Source organism: Leptinotarsa decemlineata, unplaced genomic scaffold (genome assembly GCF_025532065.1).
Source record: "Leptinotarsa decemlineata unplaced genomic scaffold, Ldec_3_MD MMD2_tig00001719_RagTag_RagTag, whole genome shotgun sequence".
NCBI classification, from domain to species: domain Eukaryota; kingdom Metazoa; phylum Arthropoda; class Insecta; order Coleoptera; family Chrysomelidae; genus Leptinotarsa; species Leptinotarsa decemlineata.
In genome coordinates, this window is record NW_027412569.1 from 10,337,181 (window position 1) to 10,352,266 (window position 15,086).

Here is a 15,086-nt window from a genome sequence, read left to right on the forward strand (position 1 = left end):
TTTGGCTAGTTCAGAAATTGTCAAAGTATCAGGCCGTAGGTGCCACTGGGTCCTGAAATTCTTAGTGCAGCCGCTTCTTTGGCTAAAGAGTCGGCAATGTGATTACCTTTACTCCTGTTATGCCCTTTAACCCACCTCAGGATAATTTTATTATCTACCGAGGCTTTGGCTGAATCTTGGTGGCACTCTAGTACTAGCCCTGAGATAACACGTTGTCTGTTCAAGGCTAATAGGGCTTGTCTGCTGTCAGTGCAGATTGTTGTGTTTTTGCCAGAAATGCCTTTCCTGGTTATTTCTTTTGTGGCGATTGGGATACCAGTCAGTTCCGTTTGGACCACGCTGGTATTTTTTTCCATTCCCCACTTAGTCTTTAGGACTAGTGATCTGGAGTACACTCCACATCCTGAGCCTTCTTTGGTTTTTGAGCCGTCTGTATATATGCGTATTGCATTTGTAGTATCTAACTCTGTGTTCTGTTTCGCTATACTATAATAATAATATTTATTTGCCATTCAGTTTGGAATATACAGGGGTATACAAATTCGTTTCTGTACATTGAAATCTCGTAAACGATAAGAGATAGAGTGTCGGTTAAATTGTGGCAAAGTTGTGTTTTTTAGAGACCTATTCAATGATGTGAAGAAATCGAATACAGCTCTTTTGATTCTGAAGATATACAGGAAAAGCTAAAAAATCCCAAATTATTTTTTTGCTTATATCTTCGAATAAAAATAAATGTTCAAATTGGAGTCCTTCCATTTTCTATCTCTCTGCCAGCGTAAATACTATTTTTCAATGTCCTCCATAGAAAATAGCCCAAAATAGTAAGATCTGGTGATCTTGCAGACCATCTTATTGCCCCATTATTACTTACTTCATTTCAATTTTCATTATAATCATAGTGTTCGTTTCGGATGTTATTATTGCTACCATTTTTTTTCTGCTCATCGAAATACATAATATATTTTTATTGTAGATATGTTTCAGGTAATCATAAAAGGTTTTCTTATTCGAAGTCCATTGTAGAAAACGCTCAGAGCAATGGAAAAAATATGAATAGGTACCTAAAAATGAAAAAAAAAATCTCGAAAAACTCTACGGTACATAGGGAGACGTGAAAGTTGCTATTGTGTTTTTATTCAACTCAGTCAACCAATTTCCAAGGCCGTAATTTAAAAGGGAATAATTCACACAATTATAAGCGAATATTACCGAAAAATTCCGAAATATAAAATTGAATTTAATTTCTCAGTATGAAGTAAACGTCTACGATCCAAAAACTACAAAAAAATACAGATCCGTATTTAAGTCAGATGACACCTAAGTCAGATGACACCCTGTATAAAAGATTCATGGATATATTCTGAGAGCCCACATCAAGTGCCAATAGCAAAATGTGGACAGATTTTCAATATGTCTGCGAATAAAGAAGATATAGGCAAAAAAATATTTGGAATTTTTTTGTTTGTCCTGTATATCTCCAGAACCAAAAGAGCTATATTCGATTTCTTTGCACCATTGAATACGCAACTTTGCCACAATTTAACCGACACTCTATCTCTTATCGTTTACGAGATCTCCATGTACAGAAACGAGTTTGAATACCCCTGTATAATAATCTTAGTTAACGACAAATAAATATAGTTCCCACAGAATAATAAACCTGTGCGTGGGTTATATATTAGGCTTTCTGAAACGCCTGAGAAAGCAATTGTATAGCTAAACACGTGTCGCGGTTTTTGTAAAACCCTCCATAATGAAAATGATACAATAAAGTGTATCAGTTAGTTTTTTTAGTTGCAGTTGAGACATAACGGATCTGATTGGTCTGCAAATTTGAGATCAACTGTTATTTATAATATAAGTAATCATATTAGATGGGCTGAAAAATCTCGGGCCTAACGCATAGATGGCGCTAGTCATATTGTATTCACCGCTTTCTCAAGTAAGAACTAACCTTCAACAGAAAGCTGTTGACATTTCATGATATTCTACTCATAAGTTTGTTAGTTACTGTGGTAAGAGTGACACTACTTTTGTTATTTTCAAGACAATGGATCAAAAACAATTTCGAGTTTCAATTTTACACTGCTTCGTGATGGGAAAAATATCGTTCAAGTGAAGCAACGCTTAAAAAATGTTATAAGAACGTCCAAATGAGGCAGTAACACCAGAAAACCAGAATGCTCCCACATCCACCGCATTCGCCAGATTTTGCTCCCATCGACTACTGGCTGTTCGCAGACCTCAAAAAATGCTCACCGGTAAGAAATTTTGCTCGAATGAAGAGGTTATTGCTGACACTAAGGCCTATTTGGAAGCGGAAGATAAATCGTTCTACAAAAGAGGTATTGAAATCATTGTGGCGTTCTTGATGGATATTACGTTAATGAATGAAACCAATTTTGAACAAAAGCCAAGACTACACAATATTTTTTGTACAGGAAGCCATTGTTTGATACCCAGATTATGATTGATTAGCTGTTACACCCCCTCCCCATGGCCGTCCGAAAATCTTTTAATAGCCGATCAACGCCATCGTGGTTTTGTTTTTCTGGCTGGCAAGCTCGAAGAATGCCGCGCGATGATTTATTTAAATTTAGCGTTTGTTCACTTTGTTAGTAGATTATGATTTCGAAATCTATTTTCGCTTCTCTGTAATTATACACTCCAAGTGCCTCGAAAACAAACGCTTTCGATCCGAATGCCGGACGACTTGATTTGTTTTTATACACCTCGTTTTTGTTTTTTTTTAGAGGAAAAGTGTGTGGAACGGGTTATAAAAGTGCTACAACCGGAAAATTGGTTATCTTCGCATACAGAGTTAAGAGTTACTACAAAAATATTCAAAGATGACGTTCCACAAGAACTGTCATTGGTTTGTAGTCGTTGGAAAATAATAATAAATGTTTATGAAAACATTCAGGAATAATATAGAGCTCTCAGCTTATTATGTAGAAATAATCATGTAGAAACTGTAAAACTAACTAAACTATATCCATATACGATATTTCAAAGTTTAAAATATTAAAAATGTCAAGTACTTCACCTAAAAAAAAAACCTATACCCAGCCACATATCACTAAAAAAACAAATTTCGGTCGTTCCTTAGTGCGACTCTGTACAAGCAGCCTTGCCTGGAAAATCACGAGCACTATGCATGATAATGTTTTGAAGCACTCGGTTGCTTGGATGGACAGCGTATACTTCACCGTTATCATATACGGAGTGACAACAAAACACTGAACACGGCGCCATTAAGTTGTTTATGAGGTGAAAAATTTGAAATTTGAAATAAAGGTATAGTTTTTCGAAGCATATACTTTCAATGAAGAAACACTTGAAAATCTATACAGGGATGACTGGAAATTAACCGAAGTCGAGAATTTTAAATGCAACCCCATATATTTTTTCTGGTCAATTGATTGGATATGAATTGCTCTTTTCAATGTCGTTATTTTCAATCAAAATAGTGGCGTAGGAGACATTTTCTCCAAATTTAACAAGGCAGCACTCATGATGACGTCATCTTTAGAAATGTTAATAATGATAATAATGGCTTTCATTGAAGGTTCCATTTTTTTGGTACCTTGGGAGCTGTCTGACTTGTCCATTTAGTCCAAGTCTCAAGAAAACACTGCAGCCTCTTGGGCTTATTGCGTTTATTCTCCCATCTTCTCATAACACCCATTCCATCAGTCTCGTTCCCTGTACTAGTTTGTACAGGTTTCCGTGTGGGATGTTCGTCATATTCTTCTGGACGTAATTTCGTACGTCCATATATTGCCCGCCTCCCGTGATTCAGTGCCTCATATTCGCATAAGATGTGTAGAGCTGTTTCTATCCCTTCGTTGCATAATCTGCAGCTGAGGTCTCCGTTGTACAGCCCCATTTTATTCAGGTGTCCTCTAAGCGGACAATGACCGGTTAGTAACCCTGTAATTATTCTGAGCCGATCCCTATTATATTGAAGAAGTTCTTCGGTTCTTTTCTCGGACCGTTCCCTAATGAAGGTTTTACTGTATTTGTTGCCAGGTACTTTCGTCCAGTACTCTGTGTGCTTCTTATTGATCCATGTCCTAATCTGGTTTTTCACAAATGATTTTGGTACCCCCAAAGCTGGTTCAGGACCTATATATGAAGTTGATGATCCGCGTCTAGCGCATTCATCAGCATACACTTCCGCCTGAAAGATGGATGTGTATAGTCCTAGCGAATAACTGTAGTTTAAATTTCTATCCGCTCGGTATATTCCAGCTCCCGTTCTATGTTTGGTCTTCGATCCATCTGTATACCAGGTGTTTTTTTCAAACATGTTTTCGGGATGACTAATGGTCTTCCACTCTTAACGGCTTATGATTTTTTGGCGTGAAATTTGTGTTAAATGTGTACTTCGGTGACATGTGGTCTGTGAACATATTCAATATGTGCTCCTCCACTAGTTCCGAAATTTCTGTTCAGTCCGATCTTTTGTGGTTCGGTGAGTTTTCCAGTCTGAATTGGCCCATCCTGGCCTCCCCCATTATTACAAAGTGTGAAGGAGGTAGATTCAGGAGTGCCTTCAATGCAGCTGTTGGGGTAGTTGTCATTGCTCCCGTCATTCCCAAACATGCAAGTCTTTGCACCTTGCCTAGTTTGTTGATGGCGGTCGCCTGCTTCATTTTTGGCCACCAGACCAGAGATGCGTTTAACCACCATCGTGTATAGCCAATATACCATGTCTGGTTTTAGCCCCCATGTTTTTCCATATGTACGTCTGCAAGAATCAGAGCTACCTCCGCTTTCCTCTTTATCCTGTCCAAGTATTGGTTCCAGGTCAGTTTGGAATCTAGGATTACTCCCAGATACTTAACCTCCCTCGACACTTGTATTTCTTCACCTCGAAATTTTATGGGTCCGAGACCCTCCGTTTTAGTCCTCTTGGTGAATGCTACTATGGTCGATTTGGATGGGCTTATGTTAAGCCCTTCTTCTTCGGTCCATCTTGTTATAATATTCAGGGCCTGCCTCTACCAAAAAAAAATCCTATACCCAGCCGCATATCACTAAAAAAACAAATAAATTTCGGTCGTTCCTTAGTGTGACTCTGTACAAGCTGCCTTGCCTGGGAAATCACGTGCACTATGCATGATAATGTTTTGAAGCATTCCGTTGCTTTGATGGACAGAGTATACTTCACCGTTATCATATACGGGGTGACAACAAAATACGGCGACATTCAGTTGTTTATGAGGTGAAAAATTTTGAATTCGGAATAAAGGTATAGTTTTTCGAAGCATATACTTTCAATGATGGAACACTTGAAAATCTATAGAGGGATATGAAATGCTCTTTTCAATGCGGTTATTTTCACTCAAAATAGTGGCGTAGGAGACATTTTCTCTAAATTTAACATGACAGCACTATGACGTCATCTTTAGAAATAATAATAATGATAAAAATGGCTTTTATTGATGGTTCCATACAATTACAACCAATCAATTGGCAGGATTCAATATCTGCGTATGATGAATCATCGGAGAGGTTACTTTTCCATCCAACCGTAAGAACAAAAACAAAAAAGAGAGAAAAACAAAAAAGGGAGAAAAAAAAACAATATGCTATCAAGAACAGTGCACCAAGTATACACAGCGAAATTGAAATCAAATATATATATATTTTGTTGAGCTTGGAGAAAGGTTGATTCATTTCAACATAATTCGATCAGTTGTAAGAAGATATTTTTTTATCTTTCGTTTGAAGCTTCCTAATGGCAGAGGTTAATATTCAATGGGTATCCGATTATATGAGTAAGCAATATGGTAAGTGAATGATCCGCGAAATAGAGAAGTTTTATGCTGTGGTATTGCTGAATGTATCCTGAATCTCAAGTTAAGACAGTGTACGTCATTTCTAAAGGATATTTTTTCGAAAAGATAGAAGGGTTTTTTTTGTTTTGAGAAGTGTTCGAGAAAATGTTGCAGAATGAAATGTTCGTCTAAATTCCATATTCAACTAACCCACATCCCCGAACAGATGGGAAATGTGTTCCCGTTTCCTCGTACCCGTAATGAGCCTAATGCATGCATTCTGGAGCTTTTGGGTTCTAAAACTTTTCAAAATTCCCGGACCATACACCACGTCTGCGTAGTTGGCATGTGAAAGAACTAAAGCATCGCAGAGTATAATTTCCCTTTTTTATAGAGAAATGCTCTGTTGGAATATATTATTTTCAAATTTGTGTAACCCCGTTTCAGAATTTGCGAAAAATGTGTTTTGAAACGAAGACAGTTGTCAAGATACCGAAGTTTTTTATAACTCCTTTCAAGGGAAGTTCTGTTTCATCTATTACAATATTTATGAGGCCAGAGCAACGATTTCTCGCCGCTGTTCTACCAAAGAGCATGACATTATATTTTGATATATTAACAGGTGGGCAATATCTAATTGACAAAGATAATGACGTCAAGAGATCGGTAATAATTTGCCATAGGGCCTCGTTAATTGCTTTCTCGTCGAATCTTTCCATATCTGCTTACTTCTTGTAAGCCTATGATTGAGATATACTCTTTTCTCCAGGTTCACAGTGCGATTGGTTAAACTGACAAACAACTCAATGAAGGAGATATAAACGACGAAATTTGTCTAGTATTTGAAAAGAGTTCAAAAATGCAGTTTTCCGCTAACATTATTCCACTTCAATTATCTCGAAAATCTCAATAGGAAGATATAATTTTTGTACTCTAAAATCGAACTGAAACTCCTTCACTACAAAAAAATGTCGAAGATACTGTGCAATTCATTTTTTCGTGCCACTTTTTCTGAGATTAAATGGGTTTTTCAAATAGGAATCATCTTGATTACATTACATAATGAAAAGTTGTTTTGAAATAAATTTCAAGTACAACAACCTTATACCTGTAGAAATTATTATCGGAATGTGTATGCCAAGCTCATATTCTCATCAATGTGTTCAATTCATTAGTTCAAAATATTCGAAAAAATATCTCTAACGCTGTATTGTCTCATTATGTGTACGTACAGATGACGAATATTATGGAATATCTGAATTTCCGACGAAACCACAAGATATATTGTGTCACCAATCCCAACTTTTGATTTTTATTGACGGAAATTTACACAATGGAGAATAAATTGGAAAATAGTGTTATAATGTTTGCACTAAAGCGGAACAAACACGAGATAATCATTAATTTTCGTATTATTTATTTTATTATCAATTGAGGATTGTTAAGATTCTATTTGTTTTATTTTTTATTGTTTGACATTGAAAGAAAACAAACCAGTAATAAAATTTTCGAATTAGAAAGCTAGGAAAGTGTTTCCGTCTCGTGTACGATTGTTGACATTTCGAAGAGATCGGTGTGAAATGCAAATTGAGGATTTCCGATACGATTTGCTTTTCGATTATATTCAATTAATATTTTGTTGGATAGCTTAGTCAATGAGAAATCAACTATAGGAGGCTGGGCAATGCAAGATATCATCATTTGAGAAAAACTGGCAAGAGATCGAACTTGCCATTTGAAAAAAATAACAGTACTTATACTCGTATCGTATTCAAACAAAATACTTCAATGTGAGGTATAGACTATTGAGATCTAACGTAATCACAAAGTTTTTCATTGCAAACTAAATTCAGTAAAAGAGAACAATTCAAACCTATTTGATCATTGAGGAATAATCCCGAATTTTTACATCTATTGATTTCTGAACATTCCAAAAGGATTTTTTTTAATAATAATCTTTATTGAAATAGGAAACCTAATTTACATATCTATGAGTTTAATAATAACACTAGCACAATGAAATATAAAAAAATGTATGTAAAAAATTTTAAATTTAAACAGTTTGAGATTTAAACTAGCATGTAGCCAGACAGTGAACATTACATATAAAGATTTCAGTATCAAATGTTTAAAACAGTGATATTTGGTTTCATTACAGATACCAATACCCTAGTGAACAATTGAAAACAATTAAAAACAATAAATGAAAAAACAATAAATGAAAAAACAATAAATGATAGCCAATAATGTCCCAAATAATTCCATATAACTATTCAATTTGTATTCTATTACTTTTTTTTTAATTCTTTGAGTGCTCTTTTAAAATCTTTTGAAATGGATATTTTTTTATTTCTTCAGGTAATTCATTGAACTCGTGGAAGCCCTTGAAAATTAACGAATTCATGGTACTTCCGAATGCCGATCTGTTTATATGTATATTATTGGAATTTTTTGTATTATAATTATGAATGTTTTCATTGAATTTGATGTACTCTTTGAAATATTCTGGTGACGGCCCATTTACAATTTTGTAAACTAGAGTCATTGTAAAATAGTAGAGTCTACTTTCAACTGATAACCAATTCACACAATCAAGCATACTTTTTATGGGAGTACGGCGATTTGTTTTCAAGATTACTCTCATCCCTCGATTTTGTAGTTTTTGTAGCATATTTAATTTATTGAGGTTAAATAAAAATAATCATGACGCACAATAATCAAAGTGTGGTTGAATAATTGTAAACTGTTACTTTGGACTGCATTGACAAATTGTGTGCTATTTTACTGAAAAAATTTAGTTTTTTCGATATTTTCTTATGTATATATTCGAAGAGATTGTCAAAATTTAAAAAATTATCCAGTTGAAAACCAAGGTATTTGACTGATGACACAACTGCAATTTTTCCGTTATTGATATTGAGATTTATATCGTTGATATCCAGAGAACTGTATTTATATTTCGTGGTGAATATCATTGCTACCGCTCCTAAAATCCTATCCATTTTATGAATAGCTCTTTAAATTCATATCGCTACACATAAGCACCGTATCATCAGCAAATAGATTTATGAACTCAGATTCAATAAAAAGTTCAATATCGCTCAAATATAAAACAAAAAGAAGTGGGCCCAGAACGCTACCTTGGGGAACACCTACATCAATGTCTTTTTCATTTGATAGTGCATCTTTAAAACGGACTTTCTGTTTTCTATTGTTTAAATAATCACTGAACCATTCTAACACCTTTCCATCAATCCCATACTGAGCCAATTTCAACAACATAATTTTTCTATCAATTGTCTCAAAAGCTCTTTTTAAGTCTTGAACCTTTCTCTTCCAAATGCAATACGTCATAATTGTGATTGAACTCGTCCCCCCTGTCAAAAGATGATTCGCAAATGCTGGATTCGTCCTCCCATTCAAAAAACTATTTCTATGATCTTTTATTCTTTCGAAAAAACTTCTTCCGGTTTGTCCCATATAAAATTTTGGACAAGAACCACCAGTCAACTCATACTTCCGACCTATCTGACACTGTAGTTTGATCTTTATTGTTTTTATTGAATTTCCTCAAATGATTATCTGTTCTGTAGGCTGTGTCCTAGTCTTTGCCTTTTAAAAAACGAGTGTTAGTAGGATCACCAAAGTGAGTTAGAGTTACATAATGTTCGGTATCATTCTAATTCAAACCCGGCCCTGGAGATTGGACTATAAAGAAGCGGTGTTTTTGTAACCTTACCTACCTTATCATCAACCATATGCGCCCCCAAAGTGACTTCATTTCGCACAAAGTCAGTTCAATTTTCTTAGTTGGCGTGTATAAATTCCCATTCTTTCAATTCGAGCTGCACCGTCGCAAAAAACAACAATCACAGTAGACGACGGACAGTCTACATCAAAGCAAGCCAAGAAATATATTCGACTTCCGAGAAAGGCCGTATAAACTGTGACGTCACGGAGTCATAGCGTACCGTTCTACGAAAACAAATGAAATTATTAAAATGTCGGCCCTTTTGATCAATGCCATCGTAAAAAAATCAAATAAATTAACGCAGCTGCATGTGTGCGCGAGTGGTTGAAAGCAGGACCGATTTAGCCGTAAAAGCGCAGATAAAATGTGCCAGGGCTGTAGGCATACTGGCAAGCAACATTTTCGACAGTTTTTTTTTTCGAAAAAAGAGCACATTTCTGCAGTAAATTCGACAATAATTAAACACACAGATACTCATGCTAAACACCATTGAAAACTCAACTGTACACATTCCATAAAAAAATGCAGCACTTCCCCATATAAATATGCACAGTTTCCTACTATTCCAAAAACATAGAGTCAATCTGAAAAAATAACAAAGAATTGTAAAGAAAGTAACTTTTAACCAACCAACCTTCAAAACTAACTTCAGAGTTAGTTTCTATATACGAACTAGCTGATCATTTCAACAACAAAAACTATAATTATATTATAATATCAGCTACAGTAATAATACCCCCCGAGCTTCAACTCCTAGCCTAGTCATGTTTACGAGCAACAAAAATTTTTTGTGAATTCTTTTTCACATCGACTCACGAGATTTCTCCATGAATTTTCAATTTTCAAAAAAAAAACAGCTTGCTTTTCAGAATAATAGATCAACAACAAGTAGTCTACTTGTATTTTATGATTATTAAGTTATCACTCTCATTTCCCAGTATTTCTTTGAACAGAATAGTTTTTGACAAAAAGTGGTTAGGCTTTCTGCTCCTCCTCTTTCAAATGAAATTCGTTGGAAACTTCTGAAGAAATTGAGGTGATTTTCATGCGATTCTAGAGCTGAATCAAATTTAAAATTTATATTTTCTAGATTTAGGTGTGGTTTGTGTTTTTGGGGCAATTCCATCTATGCGCGAGATGACCTCATAACCTAACTTCGATCTATTCTCAAACTTTGGTAATGATCAAAGAAATTATCTTTCATGACCTGAATACAAGCCGCAAAATTGGTTTCTTTTGCAAAACTATAATATCAAATTTTTCCACTCATATAGAAACGAAAATAAATAATCAACTATCCGGCTTTGTTAGACAGAATATATACAATTTCATTCAAATTCAAAAAAAATATTAATTGTGTGTTTTGTATATGTGTATATGTATATTTATATTCTTATTTCCTAATCTACAAATATGTTGTCGCGACAAAATACCCCCGCAAAAATCTCTCGAACCGGCCCTGCGCCAGAGTGTGTGTATGATTTCATTACAGTCGCCTGTATTATTTTTCAATAAAAAGTTGCAGATTTCGTTTCGCCACGGTTCCCGATCTCGCAGACGAATCTGAGTTATGTGACGTTATAACTGCTTTGGCGAATTAATTTTGTATTTTTTAATTTGGTACTTTGTTGCTGAACGTTTGACGGAGGTGATGGTAAGAATGGTTTTTATTGGACGGCGATCGTAAATAATCGAAGAGCGTGAGATTTTTATTTACATCACACCGAATTGTATTTTGAAGTTTTCTTTTTATTTTTGTTGAAGGGGATGATGTATATGGAAAGAATGATTGTGGCTGGATTCCACAACCAGATAAAATAACAGCTGACACGAAAGAAATGACCAATAAACTATGTATACTGTAGACTCTTTTCTTCAATACTGTATTATAACCCAAAAAATACACATATCTACTGTTAATTGAATTATTGCCAGTACCCCTTTCCAAATCTGTTTATCAAATGTGTCTCAATTTTTGTTTTACTGCTTGGAAGCAAGCTTTCACTTGTCCATTTCTTCCAAGTCTCAGGAAAACACACCCACATCTTCATTGTGTTTCAAGTCTCATCATTTCAGGTTATCCATTCCAACATTTTTGTTCCCTATACCAGTTTGTGTGTACCCTGCAGGTTCGATGGATATATCTCGAATAATTTTACCAACGCTGGTGTTCCCCAGGGATCCATATTATCTACAACCCTTCTTTCATTGTATTTCAACGACTCATTGAAAAAAAAATTTCAATACCTATATTGCTTTGCTGATGACATCACACTTGGCTCGTCATTCCATTTGGATTCCAGAACATCGGCAGCAGGAGGTTGCATGTCTCAATGAGGATCTAGAAGTAATTTCGTATTGGGGTGAACGTAATCAGGTTCAATTCAATGCTACTGCTTGTGTGTTGTTCTTGAAAAAAGATTGGTTTTGGATATTAAAAAATTGCTTATCTTCTGAGGACTAAGACATGGGGGTTGTATCTATTTCTTTTTCGTATTGTATGCAACTGATCTCCTCCATTTGTTTACATATCGGTCCTCTGAATGGTCAGTCTTCAGTCAATAGCGCTGATAATTCGATATTATTCGATCCCTGCAAGTTATTTCAACTTTGGTTCTGAAGATGTTAGCGAAAAATATCACTCCTTGGTGTTTTTAGATTCTATACAGACTCCTTTTGATCTAAAGCTGTTAATTAGAGTTTGCAAATATCTAGTTTCGAAGGAATTCCATTGTAAACTCGCTGATATACATGATGAAAAGGTGAGGAACCAGGATAGAACCCTGAGGTATTCTAGGTGTAACAGGTGAATGATTTGATATTCCATCCATCAGATTTTTTTTCTATTACAAGTTCATCAAGAGCTGTAGTTATTTATTAACAAAAAACTTATAATTTTGTTACAAACGTTTTCTAAAACCATTGATCAATTTTTGATTAGAACTCCAGGTAAAAAGCATGTCGTGACCATTACAAGTTTTAACTTTTGAACGCTATTCAAGTAGTACAGTTAATTCGAAAATAAATGCAACAATGAATGAATTGGAAATTAATTACTGTTAATTCTTTCATCCGATTGAAAACCTTCCCCACTCACCCCGTAAGAAATTGTTCCATGCCTCTTAGGATCTGCTCACACGAAAACCCGATTTGCGCTACGGAGAAATTACTGAAATTGCCGATGATACCTGCAATGTTTTATAATAATAGGCCTTCGAAAGTATACCTATAATATTAAATTCATTTCGTGATTTCCTAGTAATATTTAACGAAATCCTAATTGCACCCAGATCTCTGAGAAGTTACAACGTCAAATGTCGATAAGTTGAAAGAGTTCGGTTCTTTCGGGCCAGTGGCGTGGTTTAAGATGGAGGGGATATTACGTCACATGAAAGAACTCCATTGTCACTCGAATTGAGAACGAAAAGGGGATTTTAAAAACTTCTAATGTCGTCACATGACTTGAAAAATACTCTCTCAATCAGGTTGAATCCAGACGGATCAAATGCGGATGATATGAAACCTTTTTAATCTCAATAAGTAGCTTTTAATGAAATCCTATCTGGAAAATGGAGGGCAACGTGTCAGTGTTGGAAACACTCTCAGTCAGTTGGCAACCATTAGGCAGGGTGTCCCACAGGGATCAATCCTTGGACCTATACTATTTTTGATTGTCAACTATTCACACAGTAGCGTATGCAGATGACACAAATTTCATAGTGAAGGAAATTGATGTAACAACCCTACAGGAAAGAACCCAGGATGTACATGAACAAGTAAACATATGGGCAGAAAAAATTATTCAACATTCAATACATCTAAAACTGTGATGATGAAGTTCACAATTAGTAATTGGCCCGAACATTTTGTTATCTATAAAAATGGGGATCTGCCAATTGAATCTTGTACTTCTACAAAAATATTAGGCGTCACCTTGGACTACAAACTCACATGTATAGAGTGTATATATACACACTGAGAGACCCTGTTAATCCATTTTACAATATATATATATATATATATATATATATATATATATATATATATATATATATATATATATATATATATTTAGAGATTATTGATTACTACAAACATTATACTCTGTAACGTGTCCTACCCTCAGACGTTTTCCTTGTCACTGTACGTATAACAATGTACTTTTTAACAAGGAAATAATAAAAAATTATTATTATTATTCTTGTTTGATTTCTTACACGTTCTAGTTAAAACATATAATCACAAAAACGTTTTCATGCACAACCCAGACTTCTACAATTATACAACAATTCAGATCGTAACTTACTAATTTGAAAGCTACATTCTTCAAATTAGGAAACAGCAAGATTTTTTTTTCTTTGTTCTGTTGAAATAAAAAAATAGGCAGATATTAATGAATCCACAGCTTGGGAAAACCTTCCTCAGACAGCAACTAATCCACAGTTAGTATTATCATTCAGGTGGATGTATGATCTCTATTTTATATAAACTTCAGGTGAACTGGAAGGTTTTTACTTTTGCTTACTTTTTGATATTTCATTGATTTTATAATGTTTATGGAGATTATCAGCGGATTATTCATCTATATAGTTAATAGTACCTAAAGAAGCTACCACAAATATATCTCAAGCCAACAATTTTCCTGCACACTAAACTCTAATGGAGGTATCTAAAACAATCATTGTAATGTGAACTTAATCAGTCTCTCCATTAAGAGAAGACAAATTTTATGACCAATATACTATAAATTTACTTCCAGTCCAATTTTGCTCATAAATCATTAACAAAATAGCCGAAATGAAACCAGTAAATTCCAACTGGCTCCTTGTGGAAGCAGCTTTTGAATTAAAATCAATTTTGTTTTTTTCTATGCAGATTCCTGTGAGCTGCATCAACTAATTCAATGCCAGACTTTTGGTCAGAAAGATTCCTCATTTCCATTATTTTTGAACCAAGACAACACTTTACATTTTCAGTATGACGAAGACCCCGGCCGGGAGCGCCGCAACCGCTATGTCCCTATATTTTGAATCTATATCCTCGAAAATATTCATTCAAATGTCACGCTGTATAGGGCCATATTGATTCATATTGAATCCACAATTTATCTAAGGTATTAATTGGATGAAGATTAATTTTGTGTTGCTTAAAATTGCTTCATAGTTCTGTCAAATACAGATCACGAGTTTGAGACTTACAAACAAACAAACATACATACATACATACAGGTGAAGCTAATAAAAGCGTGTTAAAAAATCTCTACGAGATAGGCACATATCATCGCGGACTTTTTTGTACACAATTTTTATATTTTGTTTTCGTATTCACAAAAACTATATGGTCTACGCTCATGTTAGAACAACTTCTATTGTTTGTTCATGTGCAGGATTTTCCCCCGAGGCATGGTGCAATTCTTAGTGGATACACGTTTTTGTTGCTTGCTGCCACTGGACAGGGAATAATGGTTCTGAATTGATTCAGCCTGAGGTTCTCCGCGTACAAATACGAACATAAATCAGCAGATTCGATAACATTTTCCAATAACG

The 15,086-nt window shown here is 34.9% G+C and overlaps 1 protein-coding gene across 5 annotated transcripts in view; it reads right to left on the bottom strand.

Moving 5' to 3' along the window:
• The window catches only part of retn (retained), a 254,523-nt gene that overhangs the window by 16,940 nt on the left and 222,497 nt on the right, over window positions 1–15,086 (bottom strand). The window lies entirely within an intron of this gene.